The sequence below is a fragment of the Myotis yumanensis genome, unplaced genomic scaffold (genome assembly GCF_028538775.1).
Source record: "Myotis yumanensis isolate MYYU_CA2020_CCGP unplaced genomic scaffold, mMyoYum1.0.hap1 SCAF_15, whole genome shotgun sequence".
NCBI classification, from domain to species: domain Eukaryota; kingdom Metazoa; phylum Chordata; class Mammalia; order Chiroptera; family Vespertilionidae; genus Myotis; species Myotis yumanensis.
Genome location: NW_027223766.1, coordinates 47,468,303 through 47,485,032, shown reverse-complemented (window position 1 = coordinate 47,485,032; position 16,730 = coordinate 47,468,303). Strand labels below are relative to the sequence as shown.

The 16,730-nt window shown below is 43.3% G+C and overlaps 1 protein-coding gene across 1 annotated transcript in view; it reads left to right on the top strand.

Moving 5' to 3' along the window:
- Window positions 1-11,777: 11,777 nt before the first annotated feature.
- The window catches only part of PCMTD1 (protein-L-isoaspartate (D-aspartate) O-methyltransferase domain containing 1), a 44,397-nt gene continuing 39,444 nt past the window's right edge, over window positions 11,778-16,730 (top strand). Inside the window, exon 1 of the mRNA XM_070392315.1 lies at window positions 11,778-12,001. The gene's annotated coding sequence lies outside the window, so the exon portion shown is untranslated. The remainder of the gene's footprint in view (window positions 12,002-16,730) is intronic.

The window sequence follows — 16,730 nt, the reverse complement described above, 5'->3', positions numbered from 1 at the left end:
ACAGGGGTGGGTCTCGGCCCATTCTCCACGCCCCCACCAGGCCCTCCTCCTGCTGCGCCCCCTAGTCTCCTCTCTGTTGGCAGCACCGCTCCCGCCACCGCTCCCACGCGCTGACAGTGCTGAGCGATTGAAACCGGTACCAGGAACTGGCAGCGGGTGCAAGCGGTGGTTTCGGCACCGGCTGTGGGTGCGAGCGGGGCCAGTGCTGGCAGTGGGTGCGAGCATGGCCGTTACTGGCAGCGGGTGTGAGAGGCAGCTGCCGGCCCCAATCACCCCTCAGGAGCAGGGGGAGGTAGAGAAGCTCTGAGGGGAGATAGGGGCCAGCAGCTGCCTCTTGCACCCGCTGATGATGCCAAGCAATCATGGCCAGCGCCGGGCACCGGCAGTGGGTGTGAAAAGTGGCTTCAGTGCTGGCAGCAGGTATGAGCCCCCAGTGGGACTGCGGCACACGGGAGCAAACAATTTTCAGTAACCACCAGAGACTCACCCTGATGACAGTGACCAGAGCCCTGCCTTGGTCTGGCAACCCCGCTCACCTGCTCCACCATCCCAACACGGCCGACGCCTGTCATGTTCTGTGCTCTGCCGCCTGCTGCCAACTCCTGCCAGGTTCCGCGCGCGCCCCCTGGTGGTCAGCGCATGTCATAGAAATTGGTTGTTTGGTTGTTCTGCCGTTTGGTCTATTTGCATATTAGGATTTTATATAGAGAGATTTGGTGTATGTGGGAATAGGTTGCTTGTTTAGGTTATTTGATAAATTTCCCAAAAGTATCAAAATTGTTGCTTTTACCTTTTACAGTTTAGAATAGTGTTACTTTTGCTAAAAGTTACTGGGTAAAGCTGATTAATTTTACAAAGGCTTTGAATTAATATATTATCATGACCATATATAGTTATTAAGCATTTTATGGTGGTTAATACATACACACGTAGACATATGAGGATAGATCAATAAATGGGAATATAAGGAATCTTCCTGAAAAGTAATGTTAATGTAAACTCATACGATGCTTTAAAAATTGAAAGTATTCCTGTGTGCTATCCCAGAGTTTCTACAGAATGGAGATGATTTAAATAAAGAAAACAATGTTTTCTAGGTAAAGTCTAGTTGATTGCTTCTAATGCGATTTTCCTACAGTCTTGACACTTTAGCACTGTCTTTAAAAGTACCTCACACAGAGGTCTCACCGTAACTAAACATTGTAACTAAAATAACATAACTGTGTTACTTTAGTTACAATGTCTCCTGAGGTATATTGCTATGACATCTATATAGCCTTTTTCTGTTGCCTTATTGGGTAGACAATAAACAGTGAAGGCCAAATATGTTAGAGGGATGTTATAACTCTGAATGACTTGAGATGACCATTCTATGATCATTATAATCTGACTAGAGGCCTGGTGCACGAAATTCATGCACGGGTAGGGACCCTAGTCCTGGCCAGTGATCAGGGCCAATCTGTGGGATGATCAGCAGGGTGATCAGGGGATCCCGGCTGGCACCCGCCTTGGCTGGCCTGGGATCTGTGGGCTGGGGGCAACTCCTGTGTTGAGGGTCTGCCCCCTGGTGGTCAGTGCACATCATAGTGACTGGTCATTCTGCCATTTGGTCTATTTGCATATTAGGCTTTTATTATATAGGATATCATAGAATATTATTTAACTTGGCTAGGATGTCCATATTAAATGTAAAAGGTTTTGACAATTTCTGCTTGGGTTATGTGAAATTATATATTGAGATTTCACCCATTTTTTTGAGATATGGTTTTGAAAGCAGGTTCTGAGTTATTGGCCCTATATCCCTTATCTATAAAACCAGCAACAGTCAATTCATTGATTTTCACTAGAGTAAAATTCCTCTAGCTAGAATTTAGGGCTACTTGTTGCTTCATACATAATGTAGAAGTCAGGGTTATAGGAAACAAAACTGCAGAATTCTATTTTGGTATTAAAAAATAAATGATGGGAAATAATTGTTCAGATTGAATGGAGTACAGATAAACTTCTAACTTATAGAAATTCAAGAAATATAAAGAGTCATAGTTTATACAAACTCCCAATGACATCTTTCAACTGAATACATCAAAGCCAAGTTCATCATCTACTACCTCACAATATCTCCTTGTAGTTCCTCCTCTCTCAGAGAATGGCTACACCATTTCTCAGCTCACAAAGTAGCCATTTCAACATGAAGTCCTTTCAATTTTAGTTTTTTATATTTCTTGGATCTGTATTTTCTTTCCCACCAGCCACCAGCACTACCTGAATCAAAACTTTCATATTTTCTCCTGAGGGATACTGCTATGGCATCTACATTGACTTTTTCTGAACTCCTTGTTTGAATGTCCTCTGCAGATTAGTCACAATCATCTCTACTAACCACAACTCTGATGATTACTCTCCTATGAACACACTCACAAACACACTCATACACCCACATTATTCAATGATTTTATTTTGCTCAGCATAAAGTCATAACCCTCCAACCCTCACATATTCTAGCCCATGCAGATCTCAATAACTGTTCTTATATCTTGCTACCCCCGCTCCTGTGTTTCAGCTACACAGACTTCTTTCCGTCCCTCCTCTACATCATCTTCCCTCTTGCCACATGGTCTTTCTACAGAGCTGTTCTCTCAGCTTAGACTCTTCCCTTAATATCTACTCTAGTTTTAAATCTTAGCTCAAGTCTCTTCCTCAGAGGTTTCAATCTGCTTAACTAAATTAGATTTTTCATTACAAGCTCTCATCGCCCATGTTTCTCTCCTTTCTAGCACTTATCACAGTTATAATTTTACATCTCTTTGTCTAACTAGTTGTTTTCCCCACTGCACCATAAAATACCCAAGGGCAAGGGTCTTATCTGTTCTACCCAACAGTTAATACCCAGATTCAGACACATCAGCAAGTATTTGTCACATGAAGGACAACAGTTCTTTAGGGAGAGCTGGCTCCTCTCTTAAGGAGTAAAAAAGAGCCCTAGCCCGTTTGGCTCAGTGAATAGAACGTCGGCCTGCGGACTGAAGGGTCCTGGGTTCGATTCCGGTCAGGGGCATGTTCCTTGGTTGCGGGCACATCCCCAGTGGTGGGTGTGCGGGAGGCAGCTGATCAATGTTTCTCTCTCATCGATGTTTCTAACTCTCTATCCCTCTCCCTTCCTCTCTGCAAAAAGTCAATAAAATATATTAAAAAAAAGAAGTAAAAAAGAGTAAATACTAAATTAATAAAGAAAATATTTTTCAAGTAGTGATAATGCTGTAGAGCAAACAAAAGGTATTCTGTTGAAGAGTGATTGCGATAGGACAGAGCTTGAGGGAAGGCTGCTTTACTTGGTGTAGTTAGGAAAGAAACCATTGAGAAGATGACAAGGGGACTGAGTCCTAAAGAAGGGGAAACAGCCAATTTTGTGAAAAGTACTCTAGGCAGATAAAATAGCCAGTGCAATTTACCATCACTGTTGTCAAGTGACAGCTGCTTTGAAAGAATTTGGCAGTCTGATCCGACTGAAAGGCATTTTAGAGACAAAACAGGCAGGTTTTAGGGAATAAAGAGGGTCCAAGCTGCCAAAATGCTTAACATATCTTCACAGAGGATAGAGAAATGTCAACAGATACCTGGAAGAGGCAGACGTATTTTCACAGGAGATAGAGGAATGTTGCAAGATAAGGAGGAGATAAAGAAGGGAGCACCATGTGGGTTTTGGACTTTGAAACTGGTGTCCTGCAAAAGAGTGACCAATTAGGAAAGCACGGGGTCATAAAATGGGGGAGGGGTCCAATTAGAAGGAAGCATAGATAGACAAAGAACTTCCAGCCTTTAAGACCTTAGAAAAAGGGGCTTAGTTGGTTACCCCCTTGGGAAACCCTTCCTATGCGGGAGTTTGTATTTGCTTCCAATAAATGTCCACCCTTTTAGTCTGAAAATTTTATTCTTCAAACTCTGTGAGGCAAGAACCTGCAAGGGGGGAGATCCGCTCCCCAAACCCCATGTTTCACAACTACTTACGCTTTTTGGACTGCCTCTATCATTTAGCCATGACCTTCAAATTAGGCAACAGGGAACACTTTTCCAGAGTGTTTGGTGCGAATCAGGCTCTGTAAAAATCTCTTTGAAAAGACAGAGAATTTAAATCACATTTATCCAGCATTTCTGCTAAAAGGAATCGTGTTGATTATTTAGGCCAGGGTTTTGTTTTAGGATTTTTCATTTAAAAGTCTCTGCCCTAATAATGGATTTGTTGTCACAGTTTTTAATATTTTAATATTTTCAGCAAACTATTCATGTTAGTGGGATTTTTAAAAACATTCTCTTTGAAAACCAGTTGATTCTAGCCAATTTCTTATAATTACTGTGTTCAAGATTATCAACCTATTTAGAGCATGAAGAATCTATAAATACTATAGTTGCTACTTCAATGCCTGGTTACATCCACAATCGTGACTAGCATCTTTGAACGAGAACAATGACAGCAAGAAAACATCACTTTATAGATCAAAGGACTGAGAAAGGTTCATAGAGGAATAAATATTAAGGTAGGTACATGAACAATGAGTATAATTTTCTTAGATAGGACATAATATTATAGAAATTGGAAATACCAGGAATGGAGTATTTTCTCCAAAAGAAGCCTATTTCCTACCCAATGTTTTATCTACAAATTACACGTATTTTGGAAAAGAAATTATTTCATGATTTAAACCAAACCTTAGCATTCATCAGAATTGCCCAGAGGACTTGTTAATTTGGGGTGAGGCCTCACGAGTTTGCACTTCTAGTAAGTTTGATGCCTCTGGTCCCAGAAAAATTTTTTTAGAACAATTGGTTTAAACAGAGTCTTTTTCACTTTCCTCTAGAGCAGTGGTCGGCAAACTGCGGCTCGCGAGCCACATGCGGCTCTTTGGCCCCTTGAGTGTGGCTCTTCCTAAGCCTTAGGAGTACCCTAATTAAGTTAATAACAATGTACCTACCTACATAGTTTAAGTTTAAAAAATTTGGCTTTCAAAAGAAATTTCAATCGTTGTACTGTTGATATTTGGCTCTGTTGACTAATGAGTTTGCCGACCACTGCTCTAGAGGATACTTTAATGTTATCATAGAGCTCTTGATCCTTAATTTTGACAATACTGTTTAATATGTAAAGTAATCATAAGTGGCAACAGAGGAACACAATACAAGGAGATATCTTGTAAAAAAAAAAACTGCTAATGGCTTTGGATAAAGGTTGTAAGTTAGAACACCTCTGTCATCTCTAAGACTCCTCTATATTTTCTCAATTTGTAAATTATATAGATATCACTTCTCTGGAATCTAGGGTCTTAAGCTTTCTCCTTCATTTTCAAATTCCAGTCCTATTCCAGAAAACATTTCCATATTCCTAACAAACTAAGTTTGTTTTTTAAAGTCAATAAGGAAATGCTGATGTGTTGTTTCTGTTTTTCAAACAGAGAAAAATAAGTACAGTGAAACGAATTCACTTTGAGAAAGGAAGTATTTGTTTTGTTCATGGGGGAGTGCAGGAGGGAATGGTCCTATAGCTGTACTGACAATAGCATAAGGAAATAAAATTGCAGAACAAAACAGTTCCATATTGACTAGAATTTGGTTCTGAGTTTCCCCTAGACATTGCAGGTCAAGTGAAAGATATAAAGAAATTATTTCAGGACTCACAGGCCAGACCTGGCACCATAAACCATAATCAAGGCTTATTATGCAACACACTTGTTTTCAGATAACTAGATAATTTAAGATTAATCTGGGCAATACATGCAGACTTCCAATTCTGAGGCTGAAGAAAACATGCAACAACTCTAGCATGCTTCTGGGAAATGTGAACTCCAAGGATGGTGAGAGTAGTTTGTATGCTGAATTTGATTTACTTTCAGCAGCATGTGTTGAATGTGTTATGCATTAAAATAATAGAACATTTCCACTTTACAAGGCTCCTGCCTACACAGTTTTCTATATTCATGAAGTATTCACTTTGGGTATTTTCTGATTAATATTAAAATTAAGGAAATTTGGTAATGAAGAAGTTATTATAGCAAGTTGTATTATTGCTGTTGCAAGGACCAGACTTGCTGCAATAATGGACCAATAATTACAGGAATAAATGGTCTGTGGGCTATCTAAATTAATCAAAGTCTAAATAAATCTCTAAGTAATTCTAGGTTATGGAATAATTTCCATTCAACAAATGCAAAGTAACAACATTGTGGCAGACACTGTACTACGCACTGGAGAGCATCAGTGAACACAATGGGCATGTGCCGGAAGCCGGTCCATCCTTGCTGCTTGACACAGTCACTGCAGGAAAGAAACATCTGCACAGCATATGTTTCAATGGACCTGGCATATATAGCATACTGTTCTTAATATGTTTGCTCCCTTTAGCGCCATGTGTTTTAACCAAGGTCACCTCTCCGAGAAAGGTTGTTTCCCCAGGTGGGGATCTTTCCCTGAGGTTAGGGAGGGGATACAACCCCTTAATTAAGTGCCAGGCGGGTAGTTAAGCTACATAATCTTTACTCTCTGGAATGGAGATAAGAAACGCCCTAACCTTTGTAATAGAAATTGACAGGATTAAAATCGGCTGGTATAAATACGGATGTAACAAGACAATAAACATCAGATCCACATCAGATCCTCATCAGATCATCATCAGATCCTAACCAGAACCTAGCCAGAGAACATGGCAAAAGATCCTGGACAGAACCTGGCTACAGAACTTCACTGGAGAACCTAGACAGAACATGGCAAAAGAACCTGGATAGAACCTGGCTAAAGAACCTGGTGACTGAACCTGGCTGGAGAACCTGGAGAACTTAGCTGGAGAACCTAGCGAGAGAACATGGCACCAGAACTTGGTTGGAGATCCTGACCAGAACTTCGCTGGAGATCCTGACCAGAACTTCGCTGGAGATCCTGGAGGGAGAACCTCGCTATGCTGATGAACTGAAACCAGTTTCCATGTCATTCATTCTTCGCCGACTCCGTCCACACCTTTGGGGATCCCTGGACCCGTTGGGGTTGGACCCCAGCAGGCATGGCCAGACTTTGTGGGTTACAAATTAGTAGGAGACATGCACTCACCAGAAGTAAATTATACATGAAAGATGCTAACTGGAGGCATAATCATAAATGGTCAGAAGGTGGAGATGGGATGGCACCATGGGGTGTGTGGTCACTGGAAGATACATGGTCAATGGCTTTTTTGCTATTCAACTACTTCCACACAAGAACAGTACTTGGTCCTGTTTATTAACAAAGTACTTATTAAAAGTCTTATTAAAAATGATCTGTGGTCATTTTTAATGATCTATGGAAGAAGAGGGAAAAAAAAGCCTTAGAACTCTGGAAAATTCCTATAGCAGAATGGGGAAATTAAATACATTAAGAAATGAAGAAAACTGGGAAAAGGCTGTAGCAGTTCAGTTTAGCTATTTTCCTCATTCAACCATTTCTACTCATTGTGCTTATGGCAAGATATTTTCATGTGTTAAAATTTCTGCTTGGAATTGCAGAAAGCTAATCCTATAAAATTGTTATATGACCCCATCACAGTTAGGAGTGCCCTGGGACCAGGCCAAGGGATAAAGAATCCATGACCACCAGCTCTAATCCACAAGATTTTGCAGTTAGCAGCAACTCTGTCTTGTTTGCAAGTTATTCTGTGATTTCAGCTTTGATGTAGCTTGCATGTGCTTTTATGAATATATTAATTAAACACTTGCAAATAACCAACTATGGTGGGAAACAGTAACTGGGTATCAAGGATGTGGTTACCAATTCTAATTTACCGTACATAACCTATTAAGTGCAGCTAGCTTACAATCACTGCTAACACATCTGAAAATCAAAACCAAATACTATTCAAGTAATGCAACCCTACTAGTGGGCTGGACAGGCGCACACACAGGAAGACTAGTGAATAGGAGAGCCAGAATACTGGCCCCCAAGTCACAGTACTTATGGGAAGACACGCTGCTTTTTATGCATACTACCACTCACTCTTAAAAGGATGAACAGCCTGTTTACCGACTAGGTCAGGGGTGGGCAACCTTTTTGTGAGTGCGTGCCAAAACCAGCAAAATCTCTGACTCAAAATTCTTCTGCATGCCAACCCTAATTTTTTGAGAACATGTTACACCTACTTGATATCTCTTAAGGTGTACGTATGTGAAGAACCTTGAAGAAATAATAAAATTAATTTGAGCGACAAAAACACAGTATATGATGATGAAAAATACGTTTATTTTTTAATGTATACATATACACTGATAGTCCGACAGAAAACTTTATGACTCCGTTTGATATTATCAGTGGGACTTTTGCTGCTGTATCACTGATGACAGAGATTTTACATCAGGTTTATATTTCTTGACCTTCAGAGATATGCACGAGCTACTACTTTCATCCGTCAGGCTACTCCTATTATGAGACTTAATAAAATTCATCACTGAGAACAAAGATTCACAAGCGTATGTGGATGAAACCAAAACACTGGTCGGATCTAGGAAGGCAGGGAGAGTTAAGGCAGAGGCATAGAAATTGCTCTTCCCCTCTCTTGTCAATCCATGTCTATGGTCTTTAAGATAACTTGTTATGTAAAATTATTTATTTATCTAAGATGCACCTACACTGAATTTATCTGAAAAATAAAAAAGTCGATATTAAGAAAAAAATTGTAAATGAAAGATTATAAGAGAGGGTTTTGTGTGCCAGCAAAAGTTACTGGCGTGCCATGTTTGGCACGCATGCCAGGGGTTGCCCACCCCTGGACTAGGTTCATTGGCGCAGCATTTTCCCAGCTCTCCTGACCCCATGTCTCCATTCCTCTTCTCACCTTTCTATCCCTCTTCCTCAAAAATCTTTCCTTCTGGTCATGGTCTATGGGATGTTTAAGCAAACCAAGAGAAACTCACTTGGTACACACCACCTTCATGGATCGCAAGTACTCAATTTATTGAATGAAGAACACACGTTAGCCGGGAGACCAAAAGGGCCAAGTCCCAAGCCAGAACCTGGGCTTGGTGGCTACTCAGAAAGGCTGCGAAGAAGCTGAGGCCACGCAGGAAGATGCGCAGCCCCCATTGACAACCGGCGGCGGTGGGGACACTTGCTCAAGATAAAATTTTGAGAAAAGCCGAAACCGGTTTGGCTCAGTGGATAGAGCGTCGGCCTGCGGACTCAGAGGTCCCGGGTTCGATTCCGGTCAAGGGCATGTGCCTGGGTTGCGGGCACATCCCCGGTGGGGGATGTGCAGGAGGCAGCTGGTCGATGTTTCTCTCTCATCGATGTTTCTAACTCTCTCTATCTCTCTCCCTTCCTCTCTGTGAAAAATCAATAAAATATATTAAAAAAAAAAAATTTTTGAGAAAAATCCTTGGCTATCCTCCTATATAATAAAAGGGTAATATGCAAATTGACCCTAATGGCAGAGCAACCAGGAACGACCGGTCACTATGACGCACACAGACCACCAGGGGCAGATGCTCAACGCAGGAGCTGCCCCCTGGTGGTCAGTGCGCTCCCACAGGGGGAGTGCCGCTCAGCCACAAGCCCGGCTGATGACTGACCTCTCCACCCGTGGTGGCAGGAGCCTCTCCAGCCTCCACGGCAGCACTAAGCATGTCCGACTGCAGCTTAGGCCTGCTCCCCATCAGTTGGACATCCCCCGAGGGCTCCCGGACTGCTAAAGTGCCGGGAGCCGGTCCATCCTTGCTGTTTCAAGGGACCTGGCATATATGGCATACTGTTCTTAATATGTTTGCTCCCCTTCTTGGCGCCATGTGTTTTAACCAAGGTCACCTCTCTGAGAAAGGTTGTTTCCCCAGGTGGGGATTTTTCCCTGAGGTTAGGGAGGGGATACAACCCTTTAATTAAGTGCCAGGCGGGTAGTTAAGCTACATAATCTTTACTCCCTGGAATGGAGATAAGAAACGCCCTAACCTTTGTAATAGAAATTGACAGGATTAAAATCGGCTGGTATAAATACGGATGTAACAAGACAATAAACATCAGATCCATATCAGATCCTCATCAGATCCTAACCAGAACCTAGCCAGAGAACATGGCAAAAGATCCTGGACAGAACCAGGCTACAGAACTTCACTGGAGAACCTAGACAGAACATGGCAAAAGAACCTGGATAGAACCTGGCTAAAGAACCTGGTGACTGAACCTGGCTGGAGAACCTGGAGAACCTGGCAGGAGAACTTAATACCAGAACTTCGCTGGAGATCCTGACCAGAACTTGGCTGGAGATCCTGGCTAGGCTGCTGATCAACTGAAGGCTGTCTCCGTGTCATTCCTTCTTTGCCGACTCCGTCCACACCTTTGGGGAACCCCTGGACCTGTTGGGGTTGGACCCCAACACCAAATGGCGCAGGCCGGGCTAAGGGGACGCCCCCCTCCGCCCCCACGTACACAAAGGTCGTGCACAGGGCCTCTAATCCTATCCTATATAATAAAAGGCTAATATGCAAATCAACCAAACGGCAGAAGGACCGGTCCCTATGATGCACACTGACCACCAGGGGGTAGACGCTCAACGCAGGCGCTTCCCCCTGGTGGTCAGTGCGCTCCCACAGGGGGAGCACCGCTCAGCCAGAAGCTGGGCTCATGGCTGGCGAGCGCAGCGGCAGCAGTGCTAAGGATGTGCAACTGCGGGCTCAGCGGGAGCAGGCCTAAGATGTCGGTTGGACATCCCCCGAGGGCTCCCGGACTGTGAGAGGGCACAGGCCGGGCTGAGGGACGCCCCCCCACCCAAACCCCCAGGTGCAGGAATGTAGTGCACTGGGCCTCTAGTATTTAGATAAACTGGTGAGCACTTTCCACAAAAGCCCTGTCAACCTGAGAAACATTCCAACAGATTAAAGAATTTTTGTGAGTTTCTTTGAGCCAAACTGTGGACAACTGCCAGGAAGCAAAATCTCAAGGGATGGGGATAATGCTCCAAACAGTGTCGCACCTGATTTTACACATTAGCATCAAAAGAGATGGCCCAAGTGGATTACATCAAACCCATTGGCTCCTGCAAAGCAGGAAAACCTCTGGGGTTGCGTAAAAAGTAAAACGATAGAAACATGCACCTTCTACATAGGTGGGTCCAGGATAGCTCACAGTCAACAATTAAGGAGATAGAATAACGAAAGGATTGATGGTTGTGCCTGGCGGGGTGTGGAAAAGGGGAGTCACTGGGACGTTCCTAAGGAATGTTATTGTAGATGCAAAAGACAGTGCGACAGGCTTAGCGAAGGTAAACACTGACCTTCGTCGGGGAAGATTCTAGCCTAGGGACTAACTACCCACAATAAACTGCTTCAACTTAAAAAGTTTTCACTTCACCATCCTCGGCGGTTCCTTCAGGTTTGCAAGGCCGCCGGGCACGCCTTCCCAGGGCCTGTCAGGTGCAGTATGTGGCTCCCTTCCACCTACAGCCTCCATAGAGCCCACCCGCCCACACCCGGAGGCCCCGTTCCACACCTGGGCGAAGCTAAGACGCCCTGCTCGCCGCGTGAGGGCGGCATCTTCCGTTCCCGCTCCGCCGCCACCGCCTGCCACCGCCGGACACCCGCGGACCCCTTCGCCAGGAGCTCCACACTTCCGGCACCGGCGAGGCTGGTCCTGCTCTCGCGAGATCTGTCCGGAGACCGCTGCCAGCCCCCGACCCCTAGCAAGGCCTCGCGTTGTTTTGGGTCTGGGGGGGCGGAGCGATCCCGGAGGAGGCGGGGCCGGGATGGGGCGTCCCCAGGCCTTGTTGACATCGGCGTCCTCACCAAGTGGCCCTCGGCGGCGCATGCCCAGGTCTCGGCCGACTCGGAGTCCTGGACGGTCTGGCTTCCTCCGCGGCAGGTCCGGGCGCCGCCCCTCCGCGCGGCGGCGTTGGCGGCCGTGCTTTGGCGGCGGTGGCGGCGGCGGTCGGCTGCCGCGGAGCTCGCGGAGTCCTGGTACCTGACCCTACGCGCCGCTGCGGCGGGCCGGACCGACCGCCTCGCCGCAGGTAACGCCGCCTGCCGTGGGCTCGGCCGCGCGGGTTGCCGTGTCCCGGGTGCTCCGGTGCCGTGCGCGGTGGCGGCGGACCCGGGTCGGGGGACGTGGGGAGTCCGGGGGCCGGGAGTTGCGGGGAGAGTGTCCGGGGAGATCGGGGTTCCGAAGGGGCTGGGAAGTGGGGGCTCGGCGGCTGTGGGGTCCGACCGGCTGCGGGACACAGAGCCCGCGACGCTGCGGTCCCCCCAACACCCGCGGGGCCTTTTCCGATCCACCCCGTGACCTGCTGTTGTTTTGATTTTGAAGGAGAGGATCCGGCCGCCGTCGGCGGGGGAAGCCTGGGGGTTGGGGCTGGGCGGGCTTGGAGAGCTGGGGCCGGCACTAACCTTCTCTTACTTTCTGTTTTTGTTTTTGTTTTCTGTTTGTTCGTTTGAGCGTTTCCGACTGTTTTAAGTCTGGTGCCCGTCCTTAGGGCGTTTCAAACCCGGCGTAGAGAGAATCCGTGAGGCGAAGAACCAGAGGGAGTAATTTTGCAAATTCAAGATATTTTTAACTTGTAGTATGTTTTGTAAATCGAGACATCATACCCATTTTTTAAAATGACAGATTAGAATAATTTGGGTACAGAGAGGAAAGCATGGCTTGACCAATAGTTATTTCCCCCCAGTTATTATTAGCATTTTTAAAGTTACAGTTATTTCTCCCCAGTTATTATTAGTATTTTTTTTAAGTTATAGAAGTACTACGTGCTTTTTAAGAAAAAAAAAAAAATAAGTCAAGCAGCCGAACAATGTAGACATCGCTTCCCTCTCTCCCTGGCTTTATCCCCCTCTTACCCGGAGTAACCAGTCTTCAAGTGCATTGTTTAGCCATTCAGGATTTTTCTGTGCATATCATAAATATGTTTTAAAAATAAAATTGAGAACATATATAGTACGTGGTTTTTATTAGCCAACAATGCTCGCAGATAGTCCTCCATTTTACTACATCATTTTTTTAAAAGTTGTATAGCTGTGTGTGTTTTTTTAACTGGTGAGCATTGTCTCCAATTTTTCCCCCCTAATCTTTAAGTTTTTATTTTAAAGAAGAAACTGTAAACCAATATTTTGAATCGTAGTTTGGTAAAACTTTCAGAAGGTCTAAGGCCAGATGGAGGATATTTGCATATTAGGCAAGTTGAGTGGTAGGTTTCCACAGAGCTTAATGGTAGTTTACATGAGGCTTGGATGACTTCCTCAAGCAGGTTAGTGAAATAGTTTACTTTGTTGTTGTTTTTTAAGTATTTTTCAAAGTAAGTTTAAGTTTCTCCTAGTCAGTTGAAAACAAATGTAATTCCTTAACCATGAACTGGATCAGGTGTGAAGAAGAGGTAAAGGGGAAGGCCAGTGGCTCAGAAGTCTGTATTTCAGGCAGGTTAAAACAAAACAGAAAACTCAAAAAAACAGCCAGGGGCTACATATTTTGATAGTAGGGAGTAAGCCACAAATGGAAGGATGATAACTACACTGCTTACTACTAAATAGACAGAAAGCTAGGAACTCCCTATTACATTTTGTATTTCTACGTGCAAAAGAGCTGGAGACTTTTCCTGACGTAATCACGGAGTTGTGTGTTTATTAAAAATGTACTCTGTTCATCTTGGTGCTAGCTTTCAGAGAGAACATAGACCTGAGGAAGATGATCACAAAGAACAGTCTGGTTCTAGCCTGAACTCTTAGGCTCATTTGTGTAGCATTTGATTATTTGGGGAACTGTTTTTATTTATTTATTTTTTAAATATATTTTATTGATTTTTTACAGAGAGGAAGGGAGAGAGATAGAGAGTTAGAAACATCGATGAGAGAGAAACATCGATCAGCTGCCTCCTGCACATCTCCCACTGGGGATGTGCCCGCAACCCAGGTACATGCCCTTGACCGGAATCGAACCTGGGACCTTTCAGTCTGCAGGCCGTCGCTCTATCCACTGAGCCAAACCGGTTTCGGCAGGGGAACTGTTTTTAAAAGGAACCAAAAATATCCATGACATTTTAGATACTGTTGCTGGTAATACGTCCTTCCTTTATATATATTTTCCACAAAAACAGGTGGTATTCTCCACATTAGATAAATAAACAGGTTCAGAGATTAAACTGCTCAGTGTTCCATGCCTTTACCTTTTCAGTAGTGGTGGCTGCATTAGACTTAGGCATACTTCATCCAAGAACCTATATTTTCCCTTCTGCCAGCTGCTTCCCATGAATGAAGAGTACCTTACAAAGTTTCCTTCTCCTTTATTTGGTCATAAATGTTTTTTACAAAACAGACACATGAATATAATAATACTCATTGAAAAAATAATCCAAAGGATAGTGTGAAATTAAAATTATCTTTTTAGATGAGGTTTCTGGTGGTGTATTTTTTAAATATTAAATTCCTTGAGCTGATGTCATTAACCAAGATGAAGGCAGATTGTGTTACTTTAGTCACTGCTTGATGCCCTGGCAAATTTGGATATGATAGTAAATTGTACCTCCTACAGGTGCTTTTGTTGCCTTACTAACTGGGCGGATAATCTCATTGCATTTAGCATTATTTTTATGGGCCCAATTGCACTCTTGGTAAAGTGTGAACTACTCCGATGAAAACAAAACAAAGAGGGCCCTACAAATATTAAAATGTACTTATTTTATTTTTGGTATTTTATTTTTTTTAATATTTTATTGATTTTTTTTTTTTTTTTTTTTACAGAGAGGAAGGGAGAGGGATAGAGAGTTAGAAACATCGATGAGAGAGAAACATCGATCAGCTGACTCCTGCACACTCCCCACTGGGGATGTGCCCACAACCAAGGTACATGCCCTTGACCGGAATCGAACCTGGGACCCTTGAGTCCGCAGGCTGATGTTCTATCCACTGAGCCAAATCGGTTAGGGCTATTTTTGGTATTTTAATGTCTCTTAAAAATGCATCATGACAAACATCAGAGTATGTGTCATAGTATTATGGTATATTGTCCCAGTTTTCCAGCTGGTGTGACAACTGTGTAGTTTAAAGATGGCAAATACTGCAGTTTAATAAAATATGATCGGTGTAATATGTACTTGAGAAAAAAATCCACATACAGGAAAATATTTGAGTTTTTATTCTTGGCAATTATTAAGGATGGTAATTGGATTCACATCTAAATGGCATATCTGCCATCCTTTGTCTTAACACGATCTGAGTGGGTTTTATATTTGTGGGACACGAAAATGTTTCAGACACCAGAGAGGTGTCTTTAGAATATTTTAAGATCTATTGACTCGGCTATTGGAGGGCGAGGAAACCAGTGCTGTGTAAGTATATTTTCAAAAATTAATAAGAGATTTTAAGGCTGATGGGAAGAAAGAAAAAGTTTATTTTCCACTTTAGCCTCAAAATCCTTTTGGGGACATATAATCATGAGTAGCCAAAGGTATGATCTAGAGTTTAAAATCCAAGTGGTGTTTAAACAGCTATTGTGATAGTTCATAAAGGACTTGCTTCTTGAATAGTTCTCTTTTTAGGGAGAAATTGGTTAAGGTGAAAGAGAAGCTGAAATACAGGGGAGAAAAATCAGAATTGGCTGTCAAAATACACAAAAGGAGAGGATGGTTCTTCAAAGAGTGGGTCATCAGTGGAGTCAAATGTGTGCATGCATGCCAAGGAATATGAGAATTTAACATTATAGATCTTTGAACTTTGACATACTGAAAAATAAGCTAATTGTTGCTGTGTTAGCTGAGTCCTGTTGGGGGTTAATACTTCAGTAACAATACTCTTACAAGCTCTGCTCTCACAGTTTCTTCTGTGCTTATGTGGATATGAAAGAATAAAGCTGTGCCTATACTGCAGTGTCATTTTATTCCTTTTAGCAATATCAGGAAGCTCCAACTATATGGTCAACTAAAGATTCATGTGGCTCAGCCGATGTGGCTCAGTGGTTGAGCCTTGACCCATGAACCAAGAAGTTACTGGTTCGATCGCTGGTCAGGGCACATGCCCAGGTTGTGGGCTCAGTAGGGGTTATATACAAAGTAGCCAGTCCATGACCTTTATCTCTCATCCATGTTTCTATCTCTATCCCACTCCCTTCCTCCCTCTCTCAAATCAATAAAAACATTTAAAAAGAAAATCCATGTGAAATTTTGGACTTATTTGAATCTATCAAAGTTAATAGTTACCATGCAGAGGCTACAATTATATATTTCTATTATATCTATTTTTGCATCCTATCTTCTATTATAGCTTAGCCACTTAATTCTTGCTTTATTACATAAAAATATAATCCTTGCTGTTAGGAATTGGGAATGTTGCATATCTTGGTGATGTGATGGAGGAGACATTTCGGTGGTGTTGTTTTGTGGAATGCTAACTGCATGATTATAATGGAAGATGCTAGAATCCTAGTTGGCCGTTGAAATTGGAAGAGTAGGGGGATGGCCCTGTGGTTGGTAGTATCTCGTGTGACCTGTTGTCTGCTCTGGGCAAGGGTCAGACCGGCATGTGTTTAGAAGTTCTGTGCTTAGAAAGGGTACTGGCTATCTGGGAACTGGTCCCTGGGACTGTGGCCCATGTTAGTATATTTAACATAGGAAATCTGTTCAGGGGATGAACTAAGATCCCTATGTATCTAGACTGAAATGTCATGACCTACCATACGATGTAATATATTTTCTGTGGTTAATTTTTGTAATATTGTATGTTCAAAGATATTATTAAAACTATGAAATAGCTTTGGCT